This window comes from Oncorhynchus tshawytscha, linkage group LG06 (genome assembly GCF_018296145.1).
Source record: "Oncorhynchus tshawytscha isolate Ot180627B linkage group LG06, Otsh_v2.0, whole genome shotgun sequence".
Lineage (NCBI taxonomy): Eukaryota > Metazoa > Chordata > Actinopteri > Salmoniformes > Salmonidae > Oncorhynchus > Oncorhynchus tshawytscha.
In genome coordinates, this window is record NC_056434.1 from 3,310,731 (window position 1) to 3,328,105 (window position 17,375).

General features: G+C 41.4%; 1 protein-coding gene across 4 annotated transcripts in view; it reads right to left on the reverse strand.

The window, feature by feature from the left end:
• Positions 1 to 17,375, reverse strand: part of LOC112242029 (LIM domain containing preferred translocation partner in lipoma) — a 456,919-nt gene that overhangs the window by 312,895 nt on the left and 126,649 nt on the right. The gene's annotated exons all lie outside the window — the stretch shown is intronic.

Sequence of the window (17,375 nt, forward strand, 5' to 3'; positions counted from 1 at the left end):
TGCACGGAAAAACGAGTTTGATTGCTATAGGAGTGTCCCGTAAGGACATATTTTTAAGTTTCTGTTGTTGTTCAAATAAAATTAAACCTGACGATTTGAAAGTTCTATTTTGCCTGGTTGAAACATACCACACAGATCAGAACCTCATTACCCTTAAATTAACACTGTGAATTATGTAGGGGTTATATCCCTGTAATGTAGGGGTTATATCCCTGTAATGTAGGGGTTAATGTAGGGGTTATATCCCTGTAATGTAGGGGTTATATCCCTGTAATGTAGGGGTTAATGTAGGGGTTATATCCCTGTAATGTAGGGGTTATATCCCTGTAATGTAGGGGTTAATGTAGGGGTTATATCCCTGTAATGTAGGGGTTATATCCCTGTAATGTAGGGGTTATATCTCTGTAATGTAGGGGTTATATCCCTGTAATGTAGGGGTTATATCCCTGTAATGTAGGGGTTATATCCCTGTAATGTAGGGGTTATATCTCTGTAATGTAGGGGTTATATCCCTGTAATGTAGGGGTTATATCCCTGTAATGTAGGGGTTATATCCCTGTAATGTAGGGGTTAATGTAGGGGTTATATCCCTGTAATGTAGGGGTTATATCCCTGTAATGTAGGGGTTAATGTAGGGGTTATATCCCTGTAATGTAGGGGTTATATCCCTGTAATGTAGGGGTTAATGTAGGGGTTATATCCCTGTAATGTAGGGGTTATATCCCTGTAATGTAGGGGTTATATCCCTGTAATGTAGGGGTTATATCCCTGTAATGTAATGGGGTTATATCCCTGTAATGTAGGGGTTATATCCCTGTAATGTAGGGGTTATATCTCTGTAATGTAGGGTTATATCCCTGTAATGTAGGGGTTATATCCCTGTAATGTAGGGGTTATATCCCTGTAATGTAGGGGTTAATATAGGGGTTATATCCCTGTAATGTAGGGGTTATATCCCTGTAATGTAGGGGTTAATGTAGGGGTTATATCCCTGTAATGTAGGGTTATATCCCTGTAATGTAGGGGTTATATCCCTGTAATGTAGGGGTTAATGTAGGGGTTATATCCCTGTAATGTAGGGGTTATATCCCTGTAATGTAGGGGTTAAATGGGGTTATATCCCTGTAATGTAGGGGTTAATGTAATGTAGGGTTATATCCCTGTAATGTAGGGGTTATATCCCTGTAATGTAGGGGTTAATGTAGGGGTTATATCCCTGTAATGTAGGGGTTATATCTCTGTAATGTAGGGGTTATATCCCTGTAATGTAGGGGTTATATCCCTGTAATGTAGGGGTTATATCCCTGTAATGTAGGGGTTATATCTCTGTAATGTAGGGGGGTTATATCCCTGTAATGTAGGGGTTATATCCCTGTAATGTAGGGGTTATATCTCTGTAATGTAGGGGTTATATCTCTGTAATGTAGGGGTTATATCTCTGTAATGTAGGGGTTATATCTCTGTAATGTAGGGGTTATATCTCTGTAATGTAGGGGTTATATCCCTGTAATGTAGGGGTTATATCCCTGTAATGTAGGGGTTAATGTAGGGGTTATATCCCTGTAATGTAGGGGTTATATCCCTGTAATGTAGGGGTTATATCCCTGTAATGTAGGGGTTATATCTCTGTAATGTAGGGGTTATATCTCTGTAATGTAGGGGTTATATCCCTGTAATGTAGGGGTTATATCTCTGTAATGTAGGGGTTATATCCTGTAATGTAGGGGTTATATCTCTGTAATGTAGGGGTTATATCTCTGTAATGTAGGGGTTATATCTCTGTAATGTAGGGTTATATCTCTGTAATGTAGGGGTTATATCTCTGTAATGTAGGGTTATATCCCTGTAATGTAGGGGGGGTTATATCCCTGTAATGTAGGGGTTATATCTCTGTAATGTAGGGGTTATATCTCTGTAATGTAGGGGTTATATCCCTGTAATGTATCTCTGGGGTTATATCCCTGTAATGTAGGGGTTATATCTCTGTAATGTAGGGGTTATATCTCTGTAATGTAGGGGTTATATCTCTGTAATGTAGGGGTTATATCTCTGTAATGTTATATCTCTGTAATGTAGGGGTTATATCCCTGTAATGTAGGGGTTATATCCCTGTAATGTAGGGGTTATATCTCTGTAATGTAGGGGTTATATCCCTGTAATGTAGGGGTTATATCCCTGTAATGTAGGGTTATATCCCTGTAATGTAGGGGTTATATCCCTGTAATGGGTTATATCCCTGTAATGTAGGGGTTATATCCCTGTAATGTAGGGGTTATATCCCTGTAATGTAGGGGTTATATCTCTGTAATGTAGGGGTTATATCTCTGTAATGTAGGGGTTATATCTCTGTAATGTATGGGGTTATATCCTAGGGGTTATAATGTAGGGGGTTATATCCCTGTAATGTAGGGGTTATATCTCTGTAATGTAGGGGTTATATCTCTGTAATGTAGGGGTTATATCTCTGTAATGTAGGGGTTATATCTCTGTAATGTAGGGGTTATATCTCTGTAATGTAGGGGTTATATCCCTGTAATGTAGGGGTTATACTCTGTAATGTAGGGGTTATACTCTGTAATGTAGGGGCTATATCCCTGTAATGTAGGGGTTAATGTAGGGGTTATATCTCTGTAATGTAGGGGTTATATCCCTGTAATGTAAGGGTTATATCCCTGTAATGTAGGGGTTATATCTCTGTAATGTAGGGGTTATATCTCTGTAATGTAGGGGTTAATGTAGGGGTTATACTCTGTAATGTAGGGGTTATATCTCTGTAATGTAGGGGTTATATCTCTGTAATGTAGGGGTTATATCTCTGTAATGTAGGGGTTATATCCCTGTAATGTAGGGTTATATCTCTGTAATGTAGGGGTTATATCTCTGTAATGTAGGGGTTATATCTCTGTAATGTAGGGGTTATATCTCTGTAATGTAGGGGTTATATCTCTGTAATGTAGGGGTTATATCTCTGTAATGTAGGGGTTATATCCCTGTAATGTAGGGGTTATATCCCTGTAATGTAGGGGTTATATCCTGTAATGTAGGGGTTATATCTCTGTAATGTAGGGGTTATATCTCTGTAATGTAGGGGTATATCTCTGTAATGTATGGGGTTATATCCCTGTAATGTAGGGGTTATATCCCTGTAATGTAGGGGTTATATCCCTGTAATGTAGGGGTTATATCCCTGTAATGTAGGGGTTATATCTCTGTAATGTAGGGGTTATATCCCTGTAATGTAGGGGTTATATATCTCTGTAATGTAGGGGTTATATCTCTGTAATGTAGGGGTTAATGTAATGTAGGGTTATATCCCTGTAATGTAGGGGTTATATCTCTGTAATGTAGGGGTTATATCTCTGTAATGTAGGGGTTATATCCCTGTAATGTAGGGGTTATATCTCTGTAATGTAGGGGTTAATGTAGGGGTTATATCCCTGTAATGTAGGGGTTATATCTCTGTAATGTATGTAGGGGGTTATATCTCTGTAATGTAATGGGGTTATATCTCTGTAATGTAGGGGTTATATCCTGTAATGTAGGGGTTATATCCCTGTAATGTAGGGGTTATATCCCTGTAATGTAGGGGTTATATCTCTGTAATGTAGGGGTTATATCTCTGTAATGTAGGGGTTATATCCCTGTAATGTAGGGGTTATATCTCTGTAATGTATCTCTGTAATGGGGTTATATCTCTGTAATGTAGGGGTTATATCCCTGTAATGTAGGGTTATATCCCTGTAATGTAGGGGTTATATCCCTGTAATGTAGGGGTTATATCTCTGTAATGTAGGGGTTAATGTAGGGGTTATATCCCTGTAATGTAGGGGTTATATCTCTGTAATGTAGGGGTTATATCTCTAGGGGTTAATGTAGGGGTTATATCTCTGTAATGTAGGGGTTATATCTCTGTAATGTAGGGGTGTAATGTAGGGGTTATATCTCTGTAATGTAGGGGTTAATGTAGGGGTTATATCCCTGTAATGTATGGGGTTATATCTCTGTAATGTAGGGGTTATATCTCTGTAATGTAGGGGTTATATCTCTGTAATGTAGGGGTTATATCCCTGTAATGTAGGGGTTATATCTCTGTAATGTAGGGGTTATATCCTGTAATGTAGGGGTTATATCTCTGTAATGTAGGGGGGTTATATCCCTGTAATGTAGGGGTTATATCTCTGTAATGTAGGGGGTATCCTAATGTAGGGGTTATATCTCTGTAATGTTAGGGGTTATATCCCTGTAATGTAGGGGTTATATCTCTGTAATGTAGGGGTTATATCTCTGTAATGTAGGGGTTATATCTCTGTAATGTAGGGGTTATATCTCTGTAATGTAGGGGTTATATCTCTGTAATGTAGGGGTTATATCCTGTAATGTAGGGGTTATATCTCTGTAATGTAGGGGTTATATCCCTGTAATGTAGGGGTTATATCCCTGTAATGTAGGGGTTATATCCCTGTAATGTAGGGGTTATATCCCTGTAATGTAGGGGTTATATCCTGTAATGTAGGGGTTATATCTCTGTAATGTAGGGGTTATATCCCTGTAATGTAGGGGTTATATCTCTGTAATGTAGGGGTTATATCCCTGTAATGTAGGGGTTATATCCCTGTAATGTATCTCTGTAATGGGGTTATATCCCTGTAATGTAGGGGTTATATCCCTGTAATGTAGGGGTATATGTAATGTAGGGGTTATATCTCTGTAATGTAGGGGTTATATCTCTGTAATGTAGGGGTTATATCTCTGTAATGTAGGGGTTATATCTCTGTAATGTAGGGGTTATAGGGGTTATATCCCTGTAATGTAGGGGTTATATCTCTGTTAATGTAGGGGTTATATCTCTGTAATGTAGGGGTTATATCCTCTGTAATGTAGGGGTTATAATGTAGGGGTTATATCCCTGTAATGTAGGGGTTATATCTCTGTAATGTAGGGGTTATATCCCTGTAATGTAGGGTTATATCCCTGTAATGTAGGGGTTATATCTCTGTAATGTAGGGGTTATATCCCTGTAATGTAGGGGTTATATCCTGTAATGTAGGGTTATATCTCTGTAATGTAGGGGTTAATGTAGGGTTATATCCCTGTAATGTAGGGGTTATATCCCTGTAATGTAGGGGTTATATCCCTAGGGTTAATGTAATGTAGGGTTATATCCTGTAATGTAGGGGTTATATCTCTGTAATGTAGGGGTTATATCTCTGTAATGTAGGGGTTATATCTCTGTAATGTAGGGGTTATATCTCTGTAATGTAGGGGTTATATCCTGTAATGTAGGGGTTATATCCCTGTAATGTAGGGTTATATCTCTGTAATGTAGGGGTTATATCCCTGTAATGTAGGGGTTATATCTCTGTAATGTAGGGGTTATATCTCTGTAATGTAGGGGTTATATCTCTGTAATGTAGGGGTTATATCCCTGTAATGTAGGGGTTATATCCCTGTAATGTAGGGGTTATATCCCTGTAATGTAGGGGTTATATCTCTGTAATGTAGGGGTTATATCCCTGTAATGTAGGGGTTATATCCCTGTAATGTAGGGGTTATATCCTGTAATGTAGGGGTTATATGTAGTAATGTAGGGTTATATCCTGTAATGTAGGGGTTATATCCCTGTAATGTATGGGGTTATATCCCTGTAATGTAGGGGTTATATCTCTGTAATGTAGGGGTTATATCTCTGTAATGTAGGGGTTATATCTCTGTAATGTATGGGGTTATATCCCTGTAATGTAGGGGTTATATCTCTGTAATGTAGGGGTTATATCCCTGTAATGTAGGGGTTATATCCCTGTAATGTAGGGGTTATATCTCTGTAATGTAGGGGTTATATCTCTGTAATGTAGGGGTTATATCCCTGTAATGTAGTAATGTAGCGGGGTTATATCTCTGTAATGTAGGGGTTATATCTCTGTAATGTAGGGGTTATATCTCTGTAATGTAGGGTTATATCCCTGTAATGTAGGGGTTATATCCCTGTAATGTAGGGGTTATATCCCTGTAATGTAGGGGTTATATCTCTGTAATGTAGGGGTTATATCCCTGTAATGTAGGGGTTATATCTCTGTAATGTAGGGGTTATATCCTGTAATGTAGGGGTTATATCCTGTAATGTAGGGGTTATATCCCTGTAATGTAGGGGTTATATCCCTGTAATGTAGGGGTTATATCTCTGTAATGGTTATATCCCTGTAATGTAGGGGTTATATCCCTGTAATGTAGGGGGGTTATATCCTGTAATGTAGGGGTTATATCCCTGTAATGTATGGGGTTATATCTCTGTAATGTAGGGGTTATATCTCTGTAATGTAGGGGTTATATCTCTGTAATGTAGGGGTTATATCCTGTAATGTAGGGGTTATATCCCTGTAATGTAGGGGTTATATCTCTGTAATGTAGGGGTTATATCTCTGTAATGTAGGGGTTATATCCCTGTAATGTAGGGGTTATACTCTGTAATGTAGGGGTTAATGTAGGGGTTATACTCTGTAATGTAGGGGTTAATGTAGGGGTTATATCCCTGTAATGTAGGGGTCTGTAATGTAGGGTTATATCCCTGTAATGTAGGGGTTATATCCCTGTAATGTAGGGGTTAATGTAGGGGTTATATCTCTGTAATGTAGGGGTTATATCCTGTAATGTAGGGTTATATCTCTGTAATGTAGGGGTTATATCCCTGTAATGTAGGGGTTATATCCTGTAATGTAGGGGTTATATCCCTAGGGGTAATGTAGGGGTTATATCCCTGTAATGTAGGGGTTATATCTAGGGGTTATATCTCTGTAATGTAGGGGTTATATCTCTGTAATGTAGGGGGGTTATATCTCTGTAATGTAGGGGTTATATCCCTGTAATGTAGGGGTTATATCCCTGTAATGTAGGGGTTATATCTCTGTAATGTAGGGGTTATATCCCTGTAATGTAGGGTTATATCCCTGTAATGTAGGGGTTATATCTCTGTAATGTAGGGGTTATATCTCTGTAATGTAGGGGTTATATCCCTGTAATGTAGGGGTTATATCCCTGTAATGTAGGGGTTATATCCTGTAATGTAGGGGTTATATCTCTGTAATGTAGGGGTTATATCTCTGTAATGTAGGGGTTATATCTCTGTAATGTAGGGGTTATATCTCTGTAATGTAATGTAGGGGTTATATCCCTGTAATGGGGTTATATCTCTGTAATGTAGGGGTTATATCTCTGTAATGTAGGGGTTATATCTCTGTAATGTAGGGGTTATATCCCTGTAATGTAGGGGTTATATCCCTGTAATGTAGGGGTTATATCTCTGTAATGTAGGGGTTATATCTCTGTAATGTAGGGGTTATATCTCTGTAATGTAGGGGTTATATCTCTGTAATGTAGGGGTTATATCTCTGTAATGTAGGGGTTATATCTCTGTAATGTAGGGGTTATATCTCTGTAATGTAGGGGTTATATCTCTGTAATGTAGGGGTTATATCTCTGTAATGTAGGGGTTATATCCCTGTAATGTAGGGGTTATATCTGTCTAGGGGTAATGTAGGGGTTATATCCCTGTAATGTAGGGTTATATCCTGTAATGTAGGGGTTATATCCTGTAATGTAGGGGTTATATCCCTGTAATGTAGGGGTTATATCTGTAATGTAGGGGTTATATCCCTGTAATGTAGGGGTTATATCTCTGTAATGTAGGGGTTATATCTCTGTAATGTAGGGGTTATATCTCTGTAATGTAGGGGTTATATCCCTGTAATGTAGGGGTTATATCCCTGTAATGGGGTTAATGTATGGGGTTATATCTCTGTAATGTAGGGGTTATATCCCTGTAATGTAGGGGTTATATCTCTGTAATGTAGGGGTTATATCTGTAATGTAGGGGTTATATCTGTAATGTAGGGGTTATATCTCTGTAATGTAGGGGTTATATCCCTGTAATGTAGGGGTTATATCTCTGTAATGTAATGGGGTTATATCCCTGTAATGTAGGGGTTATATCCCTGTAATGTATGGGGTTATATCCCTGTAATGTAATGGGGTTATATCCCTGTAATGTAGGGGTTATATCCCTGTAATGTAGGGGTTATATCCCTGTAATGTAGGGGTTATATCCCTGTAATGTAGGGTTATATCTCTGTAATGTAGGGGTTATATCTCTGTAATGTAGGGGTTATATCTCTGTAATGTAGGGGTTAATGTAGGGGTTATATCTCTGTAATGTAGGGGTTATATCTCTGTAATGTAGGGGTTATATCTCTGTAATGTAGGGGTTATATGTAATGTAGGGTTATATCCCTGTAATGTAGGGGTTATATCCCTGTAATGTAGGGGTTATATCCCTGTAATGTAGGGGTTATATCCCTGTAATGTAGGGGTTATATCCCTGTAATGTAGGGGTTATATCCCTGTAATGTAGGGGTTATATCCTGTAATGTAGGGGTTATATCTCTGTAATGTAGGGGTTATATCTCTGTAATGTAGGGGTTATATCTCTGTAATGTAGGGGTTATATCTCTGTAATGTAGGGGTTATATCTCTGTAATGTAGGGGTTATATCCCTGTAATGTAGGGGTTATATAGGGGTTATATCCTGTAATGTAGGGTTATATCCCTGTAATGTAGGGTTATATCTCTGTAATGTAGGGGTTATATCTCTGTAATGTAGGGGTTATATCTCTGTAATGTAGGGGTTATATCTCTGTAATGTAGGGGTTATATCTCTGTAATGTAGGGGTTATATCTCTGTAATGTAGGGGTTATATCTCTGTAATGTAGGGGTTATATCTCTAGGGGTTATATCCCTGTAATGTAGGGGTTATATCTCTGTAATGTAGGGGTTATATCCCTGTAATGTAGGGGTTATATCTCTGTAATGTAGGGGTTATATCCCTGTAATGTAGGGGTTATATCTCTGTAATGTAGGGGTTATATCTCTGTAATGTAGGGGTTATATCCCTGTAATGTAGGGGTTATATCCCTGTAATGTAGGGGTTATATCTCTGTAATGTAGGGGTTATATCTCTGTAATGTAGGGGTTATATCCCTGTAATGTAGGGGTTATATCCCTGTAATGTAGGGGTTATATCTCTGTAATGTAGGGGTTATATCTCTGTAATGTATCCCTGTAATGTAGGGGTTATATCTCTGTAATGTAGGGGTTATATCTCTGTAATGTAGGGGTTATATCCCTGTAATGTAGGGGTTATATCTCTGTAATGTAGGGGTTATATCCCTGTAATGTAGGGGTTATATCTCTGTAATGTAGGGGTTATATCCCTGTAATGTAGGGGTTATATCTCTGTAATGTAGGGGTTAATGTAATGGGGTTATATCTCTGTAATGTAGGGGTTAATGTTATATCCCTGTAATGTAGGGGTTATATCTCTGTAATGTAGGGGTTATATCCCTGTAATGTAGGGGTTATATCCCTGTAATGTAGGGGTTATATCCCTGTAATGTAGGGGTTATATCCTGTAATGTAGGGGTAATGTTATATCCCTGTAATGTAGGGGTTATATCCCTGTAATAGGGTTATATCTCTGTAATGTAGGGGTTATATCTCTGTAATGTAGGGGTTATATCTCTGTAATGTAGGGGTTATATGTAATGTAGGGGTTATATCTCTGTAATGTAGGGGTTATATGTAATGTAGGGGTTATATCCCTGTAATGTAGGGGTTATATCTCTAGGGGTTAATGTAATGGGGTTATATCTCTGTAATGTAGGGGTTATATCTCTGTAATGTAGGGGTTATATCCCTGTAATGTAGGGGTTATATCCCTGTAATGTAGGGGTTATATCCCTGTAATGTAAGGGGTTATATCTCTGTAATGTAGGGGTTAATGTAGGGGTTATATCCCTGTAATGTAGGGGTTATATCCTGTAATGTAGGGGTTATATCTCTGTAATGTAGGGGTTATATCTCTGTAATGTAGGGGTTATATCCTAGGGGTTAATGTAATGGGGTTATATCCCTGTAATGTAGGGGTTATATCTCTGTAATGTAGGGGTTATATCTCTGTAATGTAGGGGTTATATCCCTGTAATGTAGGGGTTATATCCCTGTAATGTAGGGGTTATATCTCTGTAGGGTTAATGTATGGGGTTATATCCCTGTAATGTAGGGGTTATATCCCTGTAATGTAGGGGTTATATCTCTGTAATGTATGGGGTTAATGTAATGTAGGGGTTATATCCCTGTAATGTAGGGGTTATATCCTGTAATGTAGGGGTTATATCCCTGTAATGTAGGGGTTATATCTCTGTAATGTAGGGGTTAATGTAGGGGTTATATCCCTGTAATGTATAATGTAGGGGTTATATCCCTGTAATGTAGGGGTTATATCCCTGTAATGTAGGGGTTATATCTCTGTAATGTAGGGGTTATATGTAATGGGGTTATATCCCTGTAATGTAGGGGTTAATGTAGGGGTTATATCCCTGTAATGTAGGGGTTATATCCCTGTAATGTAGGGGTTATATCTCTGTAATGTAGGGGTTAATGTAGGGGTTATATCCCTGTAATGTAGGGGGTTAATGTAGGGTTATATCTCTGTAATGTAGGGGTTAATGTAGGGGTTATATCCCTGTAATGTAGGGGTTATATCTCTGTAATGTAGGGGGTTAATGTAGGGTTATATCCCTGTAATGTAGGGGTTATATCTCTGTAATGTAGGGGTTAATGTAAGGGTTATATCCCTGTAATGTAGGGGTTATATCCCTGTAATGTAGGGGTTATATCTCTGTAATGTAGGGGTTAATGTAGGGTTATATCCCTGTAATGTAGGGGTTATGTAATGTAGGGGTTATATCCCTGTAATGTAGGGGTTATAATCTGTAATGTAGGGGTTATAATCTGTAATGTAGGGGTTATAATCTGTAATGTAGGGGTTATAATCTGTAATGTAGGGGTTATAATCTGTAATGTAGGGGTTATAATCTGTAATGTAGGGGTTATAATCTGTAATGTAGGGGTTATACTCTAAACCACTAAACGAGAGAAGAAACCATAGACAGAATAACATTTGACTGCAAGAGAGATATTCAGAAACGGAACGAATGTTTCAAGCACGCTATCAGTGAGTGTGTGTGTGTGTGTGTGTGTGTGTGTGTGTGTGTGTGTGTGTGTGTGTGTGTGTGTGTGTGTGTGTGTGTGTGTGTGTGTGTGTGTGTGTGTGTGTGTGTGTGTGCTTATGCATCTGTGGGAATTCCTGTTATGAGATGTTACCGTGCGGTCTGAGTGAAAATATAGATATTATGCAAGGCAGTCTGACGCAGTCCGAGTTTATGCATCTGAAAAGGAAAGGGGAGACTTCTGGTTGACCATGTTTATCACCCAATAGCATTCATGTTAGTAGAAGCATTAGCAGAAGTGAGAACCACAAAGCCCCAGGAGGCCATAGCAGAAAGAGACAGAGACACAGCCAGGCTTCCTGAAGGACCTCCCCCTCCCCCTTGTTGTTAACCAAATCTGAAAATACTCTGAAAACATTTAGTAACATGATCCGACTATAAAAACAGGAGCAACATAAGACATAAAAATGATAAGGGTTTGAGTGAGAGGACAAGCTGGTGTCTCCAAGTGGCCCCTACACCTCTCCAGACTGTGGGTTTGAGTGAGAGGACAAGCTGGTGTCTCCAAGTGGCCCCTACACCTCTCCAGACTGTGGGTTTGAGTGAGAGGACAAGCTGGTGTCTCCAAGTGGCCCCTACACCTCTCCAGACTGTGGGTTTCAGTGAGAGGACAAGCTGGTGTCTCCAAGTGGCCCCTACACCTCTCCAGACTGTGGGTTTGAGTGAGAGGACAAGCTGGTGTCTCCAAGTGGCCCCTACACCTCTCCAGACTGTGGGTTTCAGTGAGAGGACAAGCTGGTGTCTCCAAGTGGCCCCTACACCTCTCCAGACTGTGGGTTTGAGTGAGAGGACAAGCTGGTGTCTCCAAGTGGCCCCTACACCTCTCCAGACTGTGGGTTTGAGTGAGCAGACAAGCTGGTGTCTCCAAGTGAAACAGGAAACAGCAGAGGGAACACCCCCATCCACATCGATGGAACAGTAGTGGAGAGGGTAGCAAGTTTTAAGTTCCTCGGCATACACATCACAGACAACCTGAATTGGTCCACCCACACAGACAGCATCGTGAGGAAGGCGCAGCAGCGCCTCTTCAACCTCAGGAGGCTGAAGAAATTCGGCTTGTCACCAAAAGCACTCACAAACTTCTACAGATGCACAATCGAGAGCATCCTGGCGGGCTGTATCACCGCCTGGTATGGCAACTGCACCGCCCTCAACCGTAAGGCTCTCCAGAGGGTAGTGAGGTCTGCACAACGCATCACCGGGGGCAAACTACCTGCCCTCCAGGACACCTACACCACCCGATGCTACAGGAAGGCCATAAAGATCATCAAGGACATCAACCACCCGAGCCACTGCCTGTTCACCCCACTGTCATCCAGAAGGCGAGGTCAGTACAGGTGCATCAAAGCTGGGACCGAGAGACTGAAAAACAGCTTCTATCTCAAGGCCATCAGACTGTTAAACAGCCACCACTAACATTGAGTGGCTACTGCCAACACACTGTCAATGACACTGACTCTACTCCAGCCACTTTAATCATGGGAATTGATGGGAAATGATGTAAATATATCACTAGCCACTTTAAACAATGCTACCTTATATAATGTTACTTACCCTACATTATTCATCTCATATGCATACGTTGATACTGTACTCTATATCATCGACTGCATCCTTATGTAATACATGTACCACTAGCCACTTTAACTATGCCACTTGGTTTACATACTTATCTCATATGTATATACTGTACTTGATACCATCTACTGTATCTTGCCTATGCTGCTCTGTACCATCACTCATTCATATATCCTTATGTACATATTCTTTATCCCCTTACACTGTGTATAAGACAGTAGTTTTTTTGGAATTGTTAGTTAGATTACTTGTTGGTCATTACTGCATTGTCGGAACTAGAAGCACAAGCATTTCGCTACACTCGCATTAACATCTGCTAACCATGTGTATGTGACAAATAAAATTTGATTTGATTTGATTTGATTTGAAGTGGCCCCTACACCTCTCCAGACTGTGGGTTTGAGCGAGCAGACAGGCTGTTGTCTCCAAGTGGCCCCACACCTCTCCAGACTGTGGGTTTCAGTGAGAGGACTAACTGGTGTCTCCAAGTGGCCCCTACACCTCTCCAAACTGTGGGTTTCAGTGAGAGGACTAACTGGTGTCTCCAAGTGGCCCCACACCTCTCCAGACTTTGGGTTTCAGTGAGAGGACTAACTGGTGTCTCCAAGTTCTCCAGACTTTGGGTTTCAGTGAGAGGACTAACTGGTGTCTCCAAGTGGCCCCACACCTCTCCAGACTGTGGGTTTCAGTGAGAGGACTAACTGATGTCTCCAAGTGGCCCCTACACCTCTCCAGACTGTGGGTTTCAGTGAGAGGACTAACTGATGTCTCCAAGTGGCCCCTACACCTCTCCAGACTGTGGGTTTCAGTGAGCAGACAAGCTGGTGTCTCCAAGTGGCCCCTACACCTCTCCAGACTGTGGGTTTCAGTGAGAGGACTAACTGATGTCTCCAAGTGGCCCCTACACCTCTCCAGACTGTGGGTTTCAGTGAGAGGACTAACTGATGTCTCCAAGTGGCCCCACACCTCCCCAGACTGTGGGTTTCAGTGAGAGGACTAACTGGTGTCTCCAAGTTGCCCTACACCTCTCCAAACTGTGGGTTTCAGTGAGAGGACTAACTGGTGTCTCCAAGTTGCCCTACAACTCTCCAGACTGTGGGTTTCAGTGAGAGGACTAACTGATGTCTCCAAGTGGCCCCACACCTCTCCAGACTGTGGGTTTCAGTGAGAGGACTAACTGGTGTCTCCAAGTTGCCCTACACCTCTCCAGACTGTGGGTTTCAGTGAGAGGACTAACTGGTGTCTCCAAGTTGCCCTACACCTCTCCAAACTGTGGGTTTCAGTGAGAGGACTAACTGGTGTCTCCAAGTTGCCCTACAACTCTCCAGACTGTGGGTTTCAGTGAGAGGACTAACTGATGTCTCCAAGTGGCCCCTACACCTCTCCAGACTGTGGGTTTCAGTGAGAGGACTAACTGGTGTCTCCAAGTTGCCCCACACCTCTCCAGACTGTGGGTTTCAGTGAGAGGACTAACTGATGTCTCCAAGTGGCCCCTACACCTCTCCAGACTGTGGGTTTCAGTGAGAGGACTAACTGATGTCTCCAAGTGGCCCCTACACCTCTCCAGACTGTGGGTTTCAGTGAGAGGACTAACTGGTGTCTCCAAGTGGCCCTACACCTCTCCAAACTGTGGGTTTCAGTGAGAGGACTAACTGGTGTCTCGAAGTGGCCCTACACCTCTCCAGACTGTGGGTTTCAGTGAGAGGACTAACTGGTGTCTCCAAGTGGCCCTACACCTCTCCAGACTGTGGGTTTCAGTGAGAGGACTAACTGGTGTCTCCAAGTGGCCCCTACACCTCTCCAGACTGTGGGTTTCAGTGAGAGGACTAACTGATGTCTCCATGTGGCCCCTACACCTCTCCAGACTGTGGGTTTCAGTGAGAGGACTAACTGATGTCTCCAAGTGGCCCCTACACCTCTCCAGACTGTGGGTTTCAGTGAGAGGACTAACTGATGTCTCCATGTGGCCCCTACACCTCTCCAGACTGTGGGTTTCAGTGAGAGGACTAACTGATGTCTCCATGTGGCCCCTACACCTCTCCAGACTGTGGGTTTCAGTGAGAGGACTAACTGATGTCTCCATGTGGCCCCTACACCTCTCCAGACTGTGGGTTTCAGTGAGAGGACTAACTGATGTCTCCATGTGGCCCCTACACCTCTCCAGACTGTGGGTTTCAGTGAGAGGACTAACTGATGTCTCCATGTGGCCCCTACACCTCTCCAGACTGTGGGTTTCAGTGAGAGGACTAACTGATGTCTCCATGTGGCCCCTACACCTCTCCAGACTGTGGGTTTCAGTGAGAGGACTAACTGATGTCTCCATGTGGCCCCTACACCTCTCCAGACTGTGGGTTTCAGTGAGAGGACTAACTGATGTCTCCATGTGGCCCCTACACCTCTCCAGACTGTGGGTTTCAGTGAGAGGACTAACTGATGTCTCCAAGTGGCCCCTACACCTCTCCAGACTGTGGGTTTCAGTGAGAGGACTAACTGATGTCTCCAAGTGGCCCCTACACCTCTCCAGACTGTGGGTTTCAGTGAGAGGACTAACTGGTGTCTCCATGTGGCCCCTACACCTCTCCAGACTGTGGGTTTGAGTGAGAGGACTAACTGATGTCATTCTCCTCTGTCACTCCACCTCTCATTCTACTGAGTAACTAGAATACTTCCCTTGTTGTTAGTGATCATTCTCTGTCACTCCACCTCTCATTCTATTGAGGAACTAGAATACTTCCCTTGTTGTTAGTGATCATTCTCCTCTGTCACTCCACCTCTCATTCTATTGAGGAACTAGAATACTTCCCTTGTTGTTAGTGATCATTCTCCTCTGTCACTCCACCTCTCATTCTATTGAGGAACTAGAATACTTCCCTTGTTGTTAGTGATCATTCTCTGTCACTCCACCTCTCATTCTATTGAGGAACTAGAATACTTCCCTTGTTGTTAGTGATCATTCTCCTCTGTCACTCCACCTCTCATTCTATTGAGGAACTAGAATACTTCCCTTGTTGTTAGTGATCATTCTCTGTCACTCCACCTCTCATTCTACTGAGTAACTAGAATACTTCCTTGTTGTTAGTGATCATTCTCTGTCACTCCACCTCTCATTCTATTGAGGAACTAGAACACTTCCCTTGTTGTTAGTGATCATTCTCCTCTGTCACTCCACCTCTCATTCTATTGAGTAACTAGAATACTTCCCTTGTTGTTAGTGATCATTCTCTGTCACTCCACCTCTCATTCTATTGAGTAACTAGAATACTTCCCTTGTTGTTAGTGATCATTCTCCTCTGTCACTCCACCTCTCATTCTATTGAGTAACTAGAATACTTCCCTTGTTGTTAGTGATCATTCTCTGTCACTCCACCTCTCATTCTATTGAGTAACTAGAATACTTCCCTTGTTGTTAGTGATCATTCTCCTCTGTCACTCCACCTCTCATTCTATTGAGTAACTAGAATACTTCCCTTGTTGTTAGTGATCATTCTCTGTCACTCCACCTCTCATTCTATTGAGGAACTAGAATACTTCCCTTGTTGTTAGTGATCATTCTCTGTCACTCCACCTCTCATTCTATTGAGTAACTAGAATACTTCCCTTGTTGTTAGTGATCATTCTCCTCTGTCACTCCACCTCTCATTCTATTGAGTAACTAGAATACTTCCCTTGTTGTTAGTGATCATTCTCCTCTGTCACTCCACCTCTCATTCTATTGAGTAACTAGAATACTTCCCTTGTTGTTAGTGATCATTCTCCTCTGTCACTCCACCTCTCATTCTATTGAGTAACTAGAATACTTCCCTTGTTGTTAGTGATCATTCTCCTCTGTCACTCCACCTCTCATTCTATTGAGTAACTAGAATACTTCCCTTGTTGTTAGTGATCATTCTCTGTCACTCCACCTCTCATTCTATTGAGTAACTAAAACACTTCCCTTGTTGTTAGTGATCATTGTCTGTCACTCCACCTCTCATTCTATTGAGTAACTAGAATACTTCCCTTGTTGTTAGTGATCATTCTCTGTCACTCCACCTCTCATTCTATTGAGTAACTAGAATACTTCCCTTGTTGTTAGTGATCATTCTCTGTCACTCCACCTCTCATTCTATTGAGTAACTAGAATACTTCCTTGTTGTTAGTGATCATTCTCTGTCACTCCACCTCTCATTCTATTGAGTAACTAGAATACTTCCCTTGTTGTTAGTGATCATTCTCTGTCACTCCACCTCTCATTCTATTGAGTAACTAGAATACTTCCCTTGTTGTTAGAGATCATTCTCTGTCACTCCACCTCTCATTCTATTGAGTAACTAGAATACTTCCCTTGTTGTTAGTGATCATTCTCTGTCACTCCACCTCTCATTCTATTGAGTAACTAAAACACTTCCCTTGTTGTTAGTGATCATTGTCTGTCACTCCACCTCTCATTCTATTGAGTAACTAGAATACTTCCCTTGTTGTTAGTGATCATTCTCTGTCACTCCACCTCTCATTCTATTGAGTAACTAGAATACTTCCCTTGTTGTTAGTGATCATTCTCTGTCACTCCACCTCTCATTCTATTGAGTAACTAGAATACTTCCCTTGTTGTTAGTGATCATTCTCCTCTGTCACTCCACCTCTCATTCTATTGAGTAACTAGAATACTTCCCTTGTTGTTAGTGATCATTCTCCTCTGT